Source organism: Hydra vulgaris, chromosome 12 (genome assembly GCF_038396675.1).
Source record: "Hydra vulgaris chromosome 12, alternate assembly HydraT2T_AEP".
In the NCBI taxonomy this organism is placed as follows: domain Eukaryota; kingdom Metazoa; phylum Cnidaria; class Hydrozoa; order Anthoathecata; family Hydridae; genus Hydra; species Hydra vulgaris.
Genome location: NC_088931.1, coordinates 23893043 through 23908568, shown reverse-complemented (window position 1 = coordinate 23908568; position 15526 = coordinate 23893043). Strand labels below are relative to the sequence as shown.

The 15526-nt window shown below is 29.7% G+C and overlaps 1 long non-coding RNA gene across 1 annotated transcript; it reads right to left on the bottom strand.

Moving 5' to 3' along the window:
- Window positions 1-267: 267 nt before the first annotated feature.
- On the bottom strand, window positions 268-2848 carry LOC136087697 (uncharacterized). Its single transcript, XR_010641992.1, has 4 exons — window positions 2366-2848; window positions 2042-2153; window positions 1299-1911; window positions 268-1215 (listed from the first exon to the last, which is right to left on the bottom strand). It is a non-coding gene; the product is annotated as an uncharacterized LOC136087697 (long non-coding RNA).
- Between the last annotated feature and the right edge of the window lie 12678 nt (window positions 2849-15526).

Sequence of the window (15526 nt, the reverse complement as noted above, 5' to 3'; positions counted from 1 at the left end):
AATATAATAAGATAATATTTGTAATTTACTTATAATTTAATTATACTAACTTATAATTTAAATATAATAATAAGATTGATAAACATAACAATAGAACTTAAAATTTAAATATAATAATAAGGGGTCATCCATAAACGATGTCAGTGTTTTTTCCCAATTTTTCGACTCCCCCTCCCTCCTTTGTCAAACTGTCAATTTTTGGCCGACCCCCCGTTATTTATGATGTCAGTTTTTATGTACTCCCCCCTAAAAAACAATAAAAATGCTTAAAAACCGTTGATTTTTTTTCTGACTAAATTATACATTTATATAATAGTAGATCTCATCAAGTTATATTATATAACAGTCGATATCTTTTTAAATAATCAACTAAGCAAATAGTGTTATATATCTTTAATATATTCTTGCCATGGGTTGTTGAAGTGATCATCGATTGAAACAATAGGTAGTGAATGCTCTTCGCGCTCTAAAAGGATATCGTATTTTTGAGGTACAATCAAATTCGTTGCGTCAACTTCATTTTCATCTAACCATTCAACAGTTTCCGAACTCTTCTGCAAGGCGATGATTGCCAAAAATTCTTTCTGACGATTGGCAGCGATACGAACAGATTGGACCCTTTTGATTAGAGGGAGTGTTATAGCAGAAAAAAGGATAAAAGTGTGCTTTTTCAACATAGCTTGAGAGGCAAAAAAGATATTGCACTTTTTACAGATTCTATCAGCTAGGCTAGACTGAATTGATGGACAAAACGCATCATACGGTAAAATTGGAAATCCTTTGACAGTACGAGGAAGAATACTTTCGATGTTTGATGCGATGAGCATAAAGACGGATGATGGAAACACTTCTTTTGCTCCTTATGAGATATTTACTGCTTTGAGCCCGTGTTTTGTTGGGTTGACAGGGACAGGTGGCGGAAGAAATCTTGCTCTAATTAGAGTAAAGTAATATCTTTTAATAGTCATCCGACAACAAGAACAATTTTCACATTTCACAATTTGAGTAAAATATTGACTTCTACGAAGATGATCGGCAATCCAACGTTCATCGTGTAATAAAAGGCTCCTTGACTCTAGCTCTGATTTGTCTGCATCAATATACTCTGCAATGGTTGGATAACCGTCAATTTGAAAAGATCAGACCAAATATCAGCCAAAGCCTGTCCAGCAAAACCAAAGTTCTGTTTTTCTAAATTTTCATCTATTGTCCTGCCTGATTTAAAAAGATATGTTAGTTATTATAGGTTAAAAATTATATTAATATTTTTACAAATTAACTTTTGTCAATGTAATTACCTTGAGAATCAAGATGAGTTCCGTAATGTTCGTGCGGAAGAATCACCAGGGTTAATCACCCCAGTTCTTTACTTAGAGGTGCCATTCGTCGCTCAGCTCTGTTGAATGCACTGCGGCCTGGAGCGTTCGTCATAATGAAAAGAGCGTCAAGGTTATTCTTCAAGAAATAGTGAATTCCGATTTCAAATACATTCTGGTATCTGGGATTTTCGTCGGGTTCTCCATCGACGCTAAACACAACGATAGGCTTAACCATATTAGTTTGAGGATCTCTGGTAATAGAATCGAATTCTTTGATATCCGAAGAGCTGCTGAAAGTCTAATCCATGAACGAAGGCGGTTTAGTATGCGTGTTTTTGTGATCGAACAGCAATTTAGGTAGGTCCAAAATAATTAACAGCATCTGTTTTTCCGAGACCATCTTTTTTGATCGTAATTCCAACGTATACAGACGGTATAAGCTTGTGTTTAGCAGCCACGACCCAGTTGTGGTCCGGGAGAGTTACCCGGTACTCCAAATGCATCAACAACGGCGCCTGTTTTTTGGCTGCTGTGATTCCAATTGGTACTCTAGCCTTGTCGTCTTGGCTAATGAAACACACTTCATCTGGCCCTAAAATAGAACAAAATTCTTCCACATATTTTATTGTTGAACTGCAAAAGAGTCCGTCAACATGTTTTAAATGAGATTCATTCTAAGGACTGATCAATCTAACAGGGACTGTTTTGACGTGCCTTTTTACCTTCTAATGTTCCGTAACTTCTTGGAAATAGACGAGTATAGAGGGCGCTCTTGCTGATTGCAAATCCAATTTTGTTCACCTCGGATGTCAATTCGTCGAGAGTTTTAATTCTCTAAATAATAAAGAAATATATTTGGATATAATTAACTTTTTTTACAGAAAACGGGATTTATTTCGTAAATTATATTCAAATCAAATCTTGAAATTAGTTGTTAACATTTCAAGGATATTAACAATAGTGCAATTACTAATTAAGAGTAAAATTCTAACAAATACAATATTAACAAACATAGCTAAGCAATTATTACTCGAAGAACCTCTTACCGACGTCTTTCATCAGCGGACGAACCATGGAGAGCAATATCCATAATCGCCTTCAAAAGAAGAGGTTGATCTACTTCTAATGACGGTCGACCAGATTTCTTTCTGATTTTTAGATTTTCTTTGACTTCTGGATGCTCCAAGCAGTTTTCCTCAATTCCAGCTTTTTTCAGTTCTCTAGTTTTCTTCTGTTGAGCTTAATCATACTTTTTTTTGGCCAGTTCTTTACATTGATGAGCTAGTTTCTTCTTTTTCTTTTTCAAATTATCCTCTTCAGCTTCAGCTTCAGATTCAAGATCTTTATGCACCAGTTTCTCTTCTTTTAATGAATTCCATATACTGTGAACTTCTTTCTGGATATCAGCCTTTTTTTTTATCGGGATGAGCATTTTCATACGAGACTATCAATAAGTTAAGTAATGCGGATTTATCCATATTTTAATATTGATTTATTAGTATTGTTTATATCACAATCAGAATAATGATATTGCTAATTGTCAGCGCAAGCTTTTTAAAAGAGTTTCTTCAACCCACTAGGGAAAAATTAGAGTTTCGAATTTTCAATAGACTTTATGCGTTTGCATTGCATCACGTTTTACAATCAAGTAGAGAGCAATTAGAGTTTCGTATTTGAAATAACGACAATTTAATTTCAAAAAATGACAAATTTATGAGTTTACTTTTATGAGTTTACTTTGAACCACATTTTATAATCCGCTAGGGAGCAAATAACGATTGTGAATTTTATATACATAGAGTAAATATTTCTAACATAATTTGATTCGCATTCAAATGGTAATATATTAATAAAACGATAGTAATTTTTATTTTATGTTAGCAGTTGTTATTTATTTAATGTCTCTGGGAAACTTATTATATTAATTTATAATATTATATTATAAATAATTTAATAAAATATAATATCAAATTCCCCACATTTAATATTAATTTCCCCACAAACAAAACATCATTTCTATACCATTTAGTAGATGTAAATACCGTTAAAATCTGCTCATTAAAACTAAAAAAATAGTTTAAATTGACATCATTTTTGCCTCAACATCCCCCTCCCCATTGTCAATTAGTGTCAAACTTTCCAGAACTCTCTCCCCCCCCCCCCCACATTATATTTACTGACATCATTTATGGATAACCCCTAAGACATCATTTATGGATAACCCCTAATTTTAAATCCACATTGGGGAGGTTGTTCAAAACTTATATGGTCATAATTTATGAACACTAGGAGATTAACGCATGACATTAGAGACTTGTTAATGAACTTAAATTTTGTTTAAAATGTTAAAAAAAATGTATCGAGTAAAATGGATCAATTTTCACGGCTTTAATTTGTGTAACGATCGGACGTGTTTTTGCAACGTGGTAAAAAAAAAAAAAAAAAAAAAAATTAAATTAAAAAATGATAATAATATAAAAAAATAAAACAACAAATCTACAAAAATGACAGTTACATTAGTGGAAATTAAAAGAATGATAAAGGATATGTTTGAGGAGTTTGAGAACAAAATTGAAGCAATACTGAAAAAACAAGAAAAAATTTTTGCAAATATAATCAACGCTAATCTAAAAGTAACAAATCAGCGTCTTGATAAAGTGGAAATGATGTCCAACGACAATGTTAATATTATTAAAGCTATATCAAAAGATGTGGAAGAATTAAAAACGAGTTTAAATTATCATGAAGAACTTGTTGAGAAGAAGATAAAAACCGCCGTTAACACAGTGGAAAAAAATAAAAATTATAATGAAACAAAAAACAATAAAAGTGAGTGAAGTGAAGGTTCTTAAACTGTTTGATGAGCAACTTGGCTTAAAAAGTATAAAAATTGAGCGTGCACATCGCACTGGACTGAGAAACAATAAAAAACCTAGAACTATTGTCTTAAAGCTATTAGATTTTAAGGATAAAATTGCTATCTTAAGAAAGTCATAAACATTAAAAGGAAAAATCATTTACATTAATGAAGATTTTTGCGCAGAAACAAACCTAATAAGAAAGGAGTTGAAAGAAAAAATGAAAGTGGAAAAACATGCGGGGAAATTCGCTTACGTATCGTACGATAAATTAATCATTCGGGATTGGAATCAAAAGGAAAAGTAATTTATGTTCTTAATATCTTCTATCTTTTTATAGTTTATATTTGTATATCTTGTTATATACATAAGTGCTTTATTTTATATTTTTACGAACAAAAGAAATAAGTTTTCTAAAGGAAGAGAGAAATAAAAAATAATAATAAAAAAAAAACTTTAAATATTTTAATAAATATTTATTAAAAAATTAAAAATGGTTTCGAATATGACTGAAAACGAAAATTACTTCGAAAATAGTTCATTTCATGTTTTTAGATTAAATAATTTAAACACGCTCGATGAGCACGATCATGATAAAATTATATTTGATGACTATTCATTAATGAATAGGGAAGCACAGTATTTATTTCCGGACGAAATAAAGCAATATTTATCGGATATTGAACCTTTTGAGAACTTATCTCTTCTTCATCTTAACATAAGAAGCGCTAAAGCAAGTTTTGAAAACTTTAAAATATTCTTAGAGTAAAGCAATTTTATTTTCAATATAATTTGTTCAAGTGAAACTTGGCTAACTGATGATGCATTTAGTGAAAGTTGTAGGTTTGACTTACTAGAATATGACGCAATTCACTTACAAAGAAAGTCTAAAAAAAGAGGTGGTGGTGTTGTTATTTACGTCAAAAATAGCTTGCGGTTTAAAATCCGAAAAGACATGTGCGTATCTGAATGCAACGGCGAATTTGTTTCGATTGAAATAGTTAATGATAAAACTAAAAATATTTTAGTAACCTGTTGTTACAAATCGCCAAATGCGTCCACAGAAAATTTCTCAAATCATCTCCAGAATATTATTTAAAAAGTTTCTCTAGAAAAAAAAAAACTGTTTGTATTAGGTGACTTTAATATTAACGCCCTAAATTATGACAATGATATAGAAAGTTAAAACTTTTACAATGATTTATTTCGATATGGTGTGATCCCTTTAATAAACAAACCAACAAGAATAACAAGAAATTCAGCAACATTAATAGACAATATATTAACTAACTTTTTATTTGAAAACTCGTTAAAAAAAGGAATAATTAAAACACCAATTTCAGATCACATGCCAATTTTCATATCCGCTAATACGTCAAATAAACAAAAACAAAATAAAGTCACAGTTACTAAACGCCTCCTATCATTAAACAATCAAGTAGCGTTTCAGCATGAATTAGGAAATATAGACTGGTCTCCATTAGAATCACTCAATGATGCTAATTCCATGTTTAACAACTTCCATCACAATTTTTCAAACTTGTATGAAAAACACTTCCCAGAGACAGAAGTAAAAATTAAAGTTAAAACCTTAAATTCGCCATGGTTTAGTAAAGGCTTAAAAAAAGCTTTGAAGCGAAAACATCGACTGTACGATAGATATCTAAAAAATAAGTGCGTAAAGACCAAGGTAGAATATAAAAACTATAGGACTTTATTTGAGAAAGTCAAACGAACTGCAAAATCAAACTATTATAAAAAACCAACTTGAAAAGTGTCAACTAAGTTCTAGGAAAACTTGGCAAGTACTAAATGAAATAATTAGAAAACCGAAAATCAATGAATCTTTTCCGAAAATCTTACATATTAAAAATAAAACCATTGACAATGAAAACAATATAGCAAATGAATTTAACAATTTTTTTGTGAATATAGGACCTAAACTTGCGGCAAAAATTCTAAATGTAAATAAATCATTTAAGGAATACCTTCAGTGCAATAAAAATCAATTCAAAAATGAGAAACCTTTAAAGAATACGAAACAGCTTTTAAAAGCTTGAAACGTAATAAGTCATCTGGAATTGATGGTATAAACAGCAACATTGTCATTGACTGTTTTAATGAGTTAAAAGTGCCTTTATTTAAAATTTGTAAACGTTCTCTGAATGAGGGTATCTTTCCTGATATACTTAAATCAGCAAAAGTTAAACCTATATATAAATCAGGCGATAAAACGGATATTGGAAACTATAGACCAATATCTATACTTTCCATTTTTTCTAAGATTTTTAAGCGAATTATGTTCAATAGGTTATATGCATTTTTTAAAAATAATGACTTATTCTATTCAAAACAGTTTGGATTCCAGAAAAGCACTTCAACTGAACATGCAATACTTCACTTAATTAATGAAATAAAAAACTCTTTTGCAAACGGAGAATTTACTTTAGGCGTGTTTATTGACCTCTCCAAGGCCTTTGACACAGTGGATCATAAAATAATGATAAAAAAGCTTATGATGTACGGCATAAGAGGCGTACCCTGCAGGTGGATAGCAAATTACCTGAGTAAACGTACACAGTCCATATATAACGGAAATAAAAAACTAACAAATTCATCTTTAATTTCTTGTGGAGTGTCCCAAGGATCTATTCTTGGGCCTCTACTTTTCCTAATATACGTGAATGATCTCTGGAGAGCGACAAATATATCAACAATAATGTTTGCTGACGACAGTAACTTTTTTATTTCAGGAAAAGATATACCTCAACTCTTTGTACAAATGAACAACGAGTTAGATAAAATTTCACTATGGTTCAATGCAAATAAACTTTCTATTAATTCAAGTAAATCAAAGTTCTCATTATTCCACCCTTTAAAAAAAAAAAAAAAAAATCCTATTTCTTTTCCAAAACTACTTATTGAAAACACAGAAGTTAGTCGCGAGAGAGTCACAAAATTTCTTGGTGTTCTCATTGACGAAAATATTACCTGGAATAAACATATTGCCTATATTGGAAGCAAAATATCAAAAAGTATCGGCGTTCTATATAAGTCACGGGATTTACTTAATAAGCATCATCTAAAACAAATCTATTTCAGTTTTATACAAAGTTACTTGAATTACGCGAATATTGCGTGGTGTAGTACATCTAAAAGCAAGCTTGAAGCACTCTATCGAAAACAAAAACATGCCTTAAGAATAATAAATTTTAAAAATAAAAACGAACATGCAATACCACTGTTCGAAATTATGAACATCTTTACGTTATACGAGATAAACGTTTATAAAATTTTATGTCTCATGTACAAAAGTAAATTTCAACAATGCCCCTCAATTTTTAATGATCTTTATGAAATAAAACCTAACATTAAGTATACTTTACGCACAACAGGCTTAATTGAACCGTTGTGCAAAACTAAACAAGAACAATTTAAAATTACGTATCGTGCTCCGCATATCTGGAATAAAATCTTAGCAAAATATAATAATTTACAAGATGTAAACAATATAAATTGCTTTCAAAAACTAATAAAAAAGAGTATTTTAAAGTATAAAAATCTTATTAATGATTTCTTTTAAACTGCTTTGTTTTGTTTTTGTTTCTTTGACTGTTTGTCTTATTTGTTCTTGTCTTTTTACATTGAATGTTTTTGGTGTTAACACTATTTACCTTAGTTAATTAAGTTTTGCTTTTAACAATATTATAGGAATTTAATATTGTAAAAACATAACTAGTACAACGGTTCTTGATGATAAGACTTAATGGTCTTCTGCAAGTTTCCCGCGTTTTTATATATTTTTGTATAACTATCTCTTATTATTTTGTCTTTGGTTTTTTTTTATATTTATAACTGAATTATTTTTGAAAGAATAAGAGTATCTTGTATTATATTACGGAATTTAATTGTAACAAAAACGGAAAATTAAAAAAAAAAAAAAAAACTTTTGTTCAAAATTCTCCCGATTGCCAGTTTGCGCGCGTTTTCACACTAAGGGGTCGTCCATAAGTAAGTACGCCAAAAATTTTGAAATTTGACCCCTTTCCCTGTTGCTATGCGTACTTTTAAGCCCCCCCTCCTTCAAAAGTACGTAATTTTTTCAAATAGCAGGATTTTTTGATGTTCCAGATAGGACACTTTCACACATCGTGCAAACTCTAAAATTTAAATGTGTTTATACCTTGCCAAATGAGGAGGCTTTGCAAAATATTAGGATGGCGGAGGCCTGGGAACAAAAAGCCCTTGAGCGCTTGCCCTGCCCCCACACCCTGCTCATACGTGAGCAGCCGTGGCGCAGTGGTTAGAGATCTGGCTCAGAACCTAGAGGTCCCACTCAACGCCGTTAATGCAAGTTCTCGAACTTTTTTGTCTTGTTTGTTCTCGGTGATAACAAACATACTTTTTTTCCGGTCTGCAACATTTGTTAAGATATTGTTTAAAACTTAACGTATCTTTTGCGATGTAGTAAAAAAATATGTAGTAAAGAAACGCAATATTTTGTTGAATATATATATATATATTTTTTGTTTAACTTTACTTAATTATTAGAAGTAATATATTTTTTTATATCATGAATAAAAATTCATTTTTGATAACAATAATAGATCCTTATATAATATAATAATCCTAATATAATATAAAATTAATAATGTTATTAAATAATGCTATATATCATATATACATATTTATATACTATATATCATCACATATACATAATAATACTATATATATGTATATATATATATATATATATATATATATATATATATATATATATATATATATATATATATATATATATATACAAATATTATATGTGTAGTTATAACTACTAGTATAACTATAATAACGTTATTATATATTATATAATAACGTTATTATGCATAATATGGTATGCATACTGCTAAAATTATGGCACAATGATTGTGTACTTGACTGTACATACAATGGCTATGTACTACATAATGGTAATGTTGTAAACACATTATAAACATATTTTTTATAATATTTAAGTTCTTTTTTAATAAAATAATAATAACATTAGATGTTGTCATTAAGAATAATAGTATTATTTATATAACTGTTTTTAATACTAATTTGAAAAACTTTGATATTATCAAATCAAAATTATATCTAGTGGTATAATATTATTTCTAGATATATTTCCAGTTTTAAAATTATGAAAATATTGAAGTGTGTCTAAATAAAAAACATATGCATTAACTGTGATTTTATAAGCAGGAATTTTGTGTTTGTTTTCCAAACAATGTTTTCAGCATTTTTCTAAGTACTCTGACTGTTGTTGCATTGAGGAGGAACGAAAATGGGAAAATGTTTTTTTCGAATTATTGGGGTAGTTTATATCAAAGAATACTACTCCATCTTCAACTTCTTTCCACCATACATTAATGCCTTCTACTAAATAGTCAGTTGATTTTTCTAAAAGTTTTTGATATTCATTGCTATTCTTTTCAATCCAAGTAATTGATATTTTTGTGTCATTAAATAGACTATGTAATGGTTGGTAGAATTTGTGAAGTATTGAAACGCTATCACATAACTTTTTTCCTTCCTTTAAATATTTTTTTGCTTGGTTGCGGATTATTGCATTAAAAATAACATTATCTGAATGATGATTAGAAGATATTTTTGTAGACAGTTTCAAATTTTGAAACATTGCTTCTTCTTTTTCCACATTAGACGTACGACCTGCAAACAATCTATACTGTAGTGGAGCATGGGATGTGATTGAGTGATAGTATGCACCAAAGAATTTTCGCTTGCTATTTTTTAGATTTGCTTCTAAATGTTTTTTTATAATTATTGCATGCACAAATGTGGTATTTATTAAACGAAGAATACTGTGTGTTGATCTAGATTCTTCTGGCATATAAAGGATGTTTTGTATTTCAAGTTAGTAAAAATTTAAAAACAAAGTGACCAACCTTGTAATGTTCTAGGAACAGTTAGTAACTATTAATCAACTTTTTTAATAGTCGGCAGCATTTTTTGCTTCAATGCCATTGAAAGAGCTTTCAATTATATTTTCTACAATTTTTTTTATCTTTTTTTTCTACTAAATATGGCAATTCATCAAATATATTTTTAATATGGTTTGAAATATCATGCATTGGTTCATTATTTAAAATTTTATAGTGTAAAAGATTTAGTTGTGTTAAAGAAAAACCTGGTTTTTTAAAAAGAAGGGCAGGCAATCCTTGCACTCCATGCATTTCATTTGCCAATAGCTCCTTTAATTTTTTGACAGACGTATTTAATGGAAATTGAATATTTCTTTCATAAAGCTCTCGTTCAATCTGATTTTTTTTTAGACATGAATTCCTTGGTTTACTGCCAGCTGTGAGGTGTTACTTGCATTTATATAGTCTATACGATTTTTTAAGGAAGTGTATGGGAAGCTTAGTGATATAGATATATTATTAGAAAGATCTGCATGCATGTTGCATGCCCAACAAAAATAATTACCACCCTTCTGATGACCAGCTTCCAGTTGTGCTGCTGGATTGTCACCTTTGAATATTCGTGCAACATCTAAAATAGGTGTTCCCTTGAATTCTAAGGGATCGCTCAATTGCAAAATGTCATTAATCCTGTCATCGCTATACAAAAGTTGCTGGTCATTGGAAGGACATCTACCAAGTATGTATAAATAAGGCTTTTCGACCTCTGATTGAACATTTATATTCTCTCCATACTTTTGTTTATATTCAAAGCTACTTAAAAATATGGCTGTATCATATATTACGCTAACAGTAACAAGAAAGTGAGTGTGATTAGATATACTGGAGCAATCATACCAAAACATTAAATTCCTTGTTCTTTCATAAGTTTTAAGTATATTTATCAGCTCTTTTTTAGTTAGGGTGTCATATTCATCTTTATATTCCTGAATTCAAGAGCATCAACAATTTGCCTTTGAGAAAGTGCTTCTAGTTCATTATCGTTTTGAACTTTCATAAAAATCTCATGGTCTTTGAACATATTTAGTCTTATATCTTTCAAGGAAATTTTTCTGCCTTCAATATGAACCTCTTTTTTTGTAATTGTTTGATTTTCAGATGATATAAATACTTTTTCATATCTTTGGGGTACAATCTTTTCCCCTGAATTATATGTTCCATCGTCTATTTTTTTTTGAGTTGCTGCTTTATTTTTTTATTAGTTGGTTCGCATGGCAAAGATATATCTCTGATGTATGGCATGTTTAACCTATAAATGAGTTTAAACATGAATGATTAATAAAATTTGAAAAGTTTAACTTATTAATGATAAGTGAAGGTAAGGTAATAAATATCTCCGTTTTTTTCTTCTATACTGTATATTATTAATATTAGTGCCGTCAGGGTATGTATTGTCTGACATTTTTCTTTTTAGATTTAGTCTTTTTAGATCACAGTTCATAGATTCTAAAAGTCTTTTCAGTACTTGGCCTCTGTTTGCGGGTGTAATACCTAAAAATTATTTTGTTTAAAATTCTTGTTTTTTATTGGTACTTATTACTGTTAAAATGGTAAAACTAGTTTATTAGTATAATACTTTTATTATTGGTTTATTATTTTTGTAAGTATACTATATCGCAGACATTTAAAACCATTACCTTTTTTGTTTGTCACAGAAAATTTACGTGCTAGTTCAGAAAAGTTTATTTTAAAACCATTAGGGTAGGATGAAATTACATCCAAACACTCAACTTGTTTCCAGGAATATTTCTCAACAGAACCGACAGGGTTTTTTGCTTTTTTCTCTCCCTAAATTAGTGGTAGAAAAAAAAAAACTTTGTATAAGCCTCACAATATGCACCTTTCAATCCTTAATCCTTCTCTGTAGTATGCTAGAAGGTATATAACATAACTACATAAGGAATGGCTAGTACTTCTCTGTACTTAGAACACATTTGTCATATGGATTGTTAAACGAGCTCTGTGAGTGTTTCCACATCTCGTAGGTTCCTTCTAGATGTGAATAGAGTTTTAAAGTATGTGTGTATGAATATATGATATATATATATATATATATATATATATATATATATATATATATATATATATATATATATATATATATATATTTATTTATATTGAAATATACAACTTGAAATTATAATACCAAGGCCATCTGTTGCATTTAATTAATACACATTAATTAAATGTCCAAATTATAAAAAATTCATACATCATTTATAATTAATGATCATTTGAGCTGGTAAGAACTATAATGGTGTAAGTTAAATTTTCCTCTATTTGATATTTATTAGGTTTTATTAGATTCTTTATTTGGTTTATGTAGAAAAATCCCTACATACTACTTCACCCAGGGATCACTGGATGAACTAATGACTTATGCCAGTCCTAAATTTAACATAATGACGCATTGTAATTATAAATATTGACTTAATTCAAATCTGTTTTGATGTTATACTATTCTTTTTTTAACCAACTCATTTGCTTGTACTTGACTTACATTTTTTATAGCTGATAGTTTTAATATTCTTCTTTTTTTCGCATTTTTTTGTGTTTCAAAACTATGGGTTAGGCGGAGCTTATCTCTATTGCTTAATGATACAGGAACACCAAATGCCGTAAAAAAGTTAATTTTTTATTATACTTTGTGTTATATACATATATTATACATGTAAAACAAAGTGAGAGAGTACACACTCTCTCTCTCTCTCTCTCTCTCTCTCTCTCTCTCTCTCTCTCTCTCTCTCTCTCTCTCTCTCTCTCTCTCTCTCTCTCTCTGGTGCAGCAAGCACATACACACTTGTGTAGTATATACAGTATGTACAAACAATATTTATTATGTATAGATCTAAATACTCAGGTGTTTATGAATACTTATCTGCTGAGCTTTCGTATATAAATACCTATCTGTTGAGGTTTCTTTTCATTGATTTTCAATACCATTTTTTATTTTATTTGCATCATATCTGTGTTTTTTATTTTGTGGATTAGGTATATTGATTTTCATAGCCTTTGTGAATGTGGTGGAAAATGTTTTATTAAAATCCTGCTCTAGTTTGTTCAGTGCTTTATGAGTTGCGATTGAAAGTTTTTTCTGCCTATACATTGCTCTTTTTTCTTCTTTATATTTGAACCTTTTACATTTGGCAGGAAATATTTCTAACACTAATTTTAATCTTTTGTTAGCTATTCATCCTTGACAGTTAAAAAGGCTTTGAAGCATTTTTAAGCATCCTAAATTATTAAATCTTACTTTGGAAAAGGTAAGCAAAATATTTTTCAAAGACAATTTTGACCTGGTCTTCCCTAAGTTTTTTAAATGTTTAACAATAACCCGGCCTTTTCTTTTTATTTGTTCATAGCTAAAGTGAAATGTAGGATTTTTTTCAATATAAATTTTGTATTGATGATTTAGCACTCTTGATCTAAAAACTTTATAATTTTCATTTACTAAATGTTTGATTCTATGTTTTTCAGTTAAAGCTATATATACTGCAACTTTAGAGAAACCGCAAGTTAAAAGATCAGCAATTGACAGCTCTGACATAACAAAAAATTGAGTTAATTTTATTATAAATCTGTTGCTTACTTGTATTCTAAATTTGGTTAAGTAAATTTATATTCTGCCCGCTATTTTACATGTTTACATTAATCTATGGTAATTTAAAGACCGGAATTTTAGTAAAATAGTTTTATGGCATTATAAAATAGGGGTGGCTCATATCACAGTAATGTTTAAATTTTGAGCTTAGACTTTTAAATAAACATTAAGAGGTTTAACTTTAAAAGTCTAACTGGTCGTATGTCAATTTGTGTGTTCTTCACACTCAAATTAATAAAAACTTTCATATAAAATGGAAAAAACAGATTTTAAACTTGAAATAACTAATTTTTTTCGACCTTTAATATGTTTGCAGACATATGACTGGTTAGAAATTAAACATATAACTTAAAACTTGTTTGAAAAAGTTGTTTTCTAAATTTAATGTTTTATCTTCATTGAGCGCAGCACCATTTTATACCAAAATATGGTTCATCAACCATAAAGAAAAATTTTATATCTAAACTTTAGTAATTTAAAAAAAAGTTAACTTTGTTTGATTTTAGACAAATTAAAGCGCTCGGGGAAAAAAAAATAATTAAAAAAAATAAATTATTTGGGCTAAAAAAGTGCAATCAAACATAACCTTTTTATAAAAACGCAAAATTCGTGTATTTTCCAGAACATGCATTAACGGCGTTGAGCAGGTTCGAATCCAGCTCTAGCTCAACTAGCGACATTGGTACGGAAGGAGGCGTGAGCTTCTTGTTAAAATGTTCTCCCGCGGTGCTCCGCGGACTTCTGGTAGCAACTTTAATTTGAAAAAAAAAAAAAAGGTGATGGCATTATGTAGTAAAATTTTCAACTTTTTTTTTTTTTTAGGTTATTTAGGTGCTCCTAGAAGTCCTTACGGTCTTATCACGGAGAGACGCAGAAGAGCATTCAACTATTTATCATTTAACTTAATTTAAATTTATCAGCAGATTTTAAATTTCGTTGAAGTATATTGTAAATTACAAAAGTTATGACCATGCAAAATTTACACCCCCTTATTTTGAGGGGTCGGAAAATTTGCATGGTCATAACTTTTGTAATTTACCATACTTTTCTACAAAAATTAAAATCTGTTGATAAATTAAAATTTAGTTTTAGATGGTAAATTTGTAAATTTTGCTACATTAGTGTCTTTATGTATGGGAGGGGGCAAGCGTTTAACGGGTTTTTGTTCCCAGGTCTCCGTCAATTTTTTGTAAGGTCTCCTCATTTGACATAGGTATAAACATGCTTAAGTTTGGAGTTTGTGCGATGTGTGAAAGTGTCCTATCTGGAACATCAACAAATCCTGAGGGCGCACATGCGTGTGTGTTCATAGAGGGAAATATATCCTCTACTCTACTCCCTATACCATACATCTTTTAATGTTGGTAAACAGGATCTTTAGTCAGAATTCTAACTTTTCTATTGATTAGCTGGTTAGTTGTGATAAATTAGAAAATCGAAGTACGTACTTTAAATTAAAACCCCCCCCCCCCCCCCCCCAATACGCATTCGTACGCTTTTTGATGACCTCCCCCTCCCCCCTAATACCGTACGTAGAGGAAAGCGTGCACCCTTGATCATAAAATCCAGGGCGCATTATGTTAATAACATTCTCCTAAATTAATGATAATTGTAAAACTAATATTGACTATAAAAAAATATATATACTTTCTTAAAGTTTATTAATATCATAAATATAGAAAACTCTAAAATAGTTTTATAATTTTGTCTTTTATAAATTTTTGTTGAGTTTTTTTCCCCCTGGATTTTAGGATCAAGCGTGCA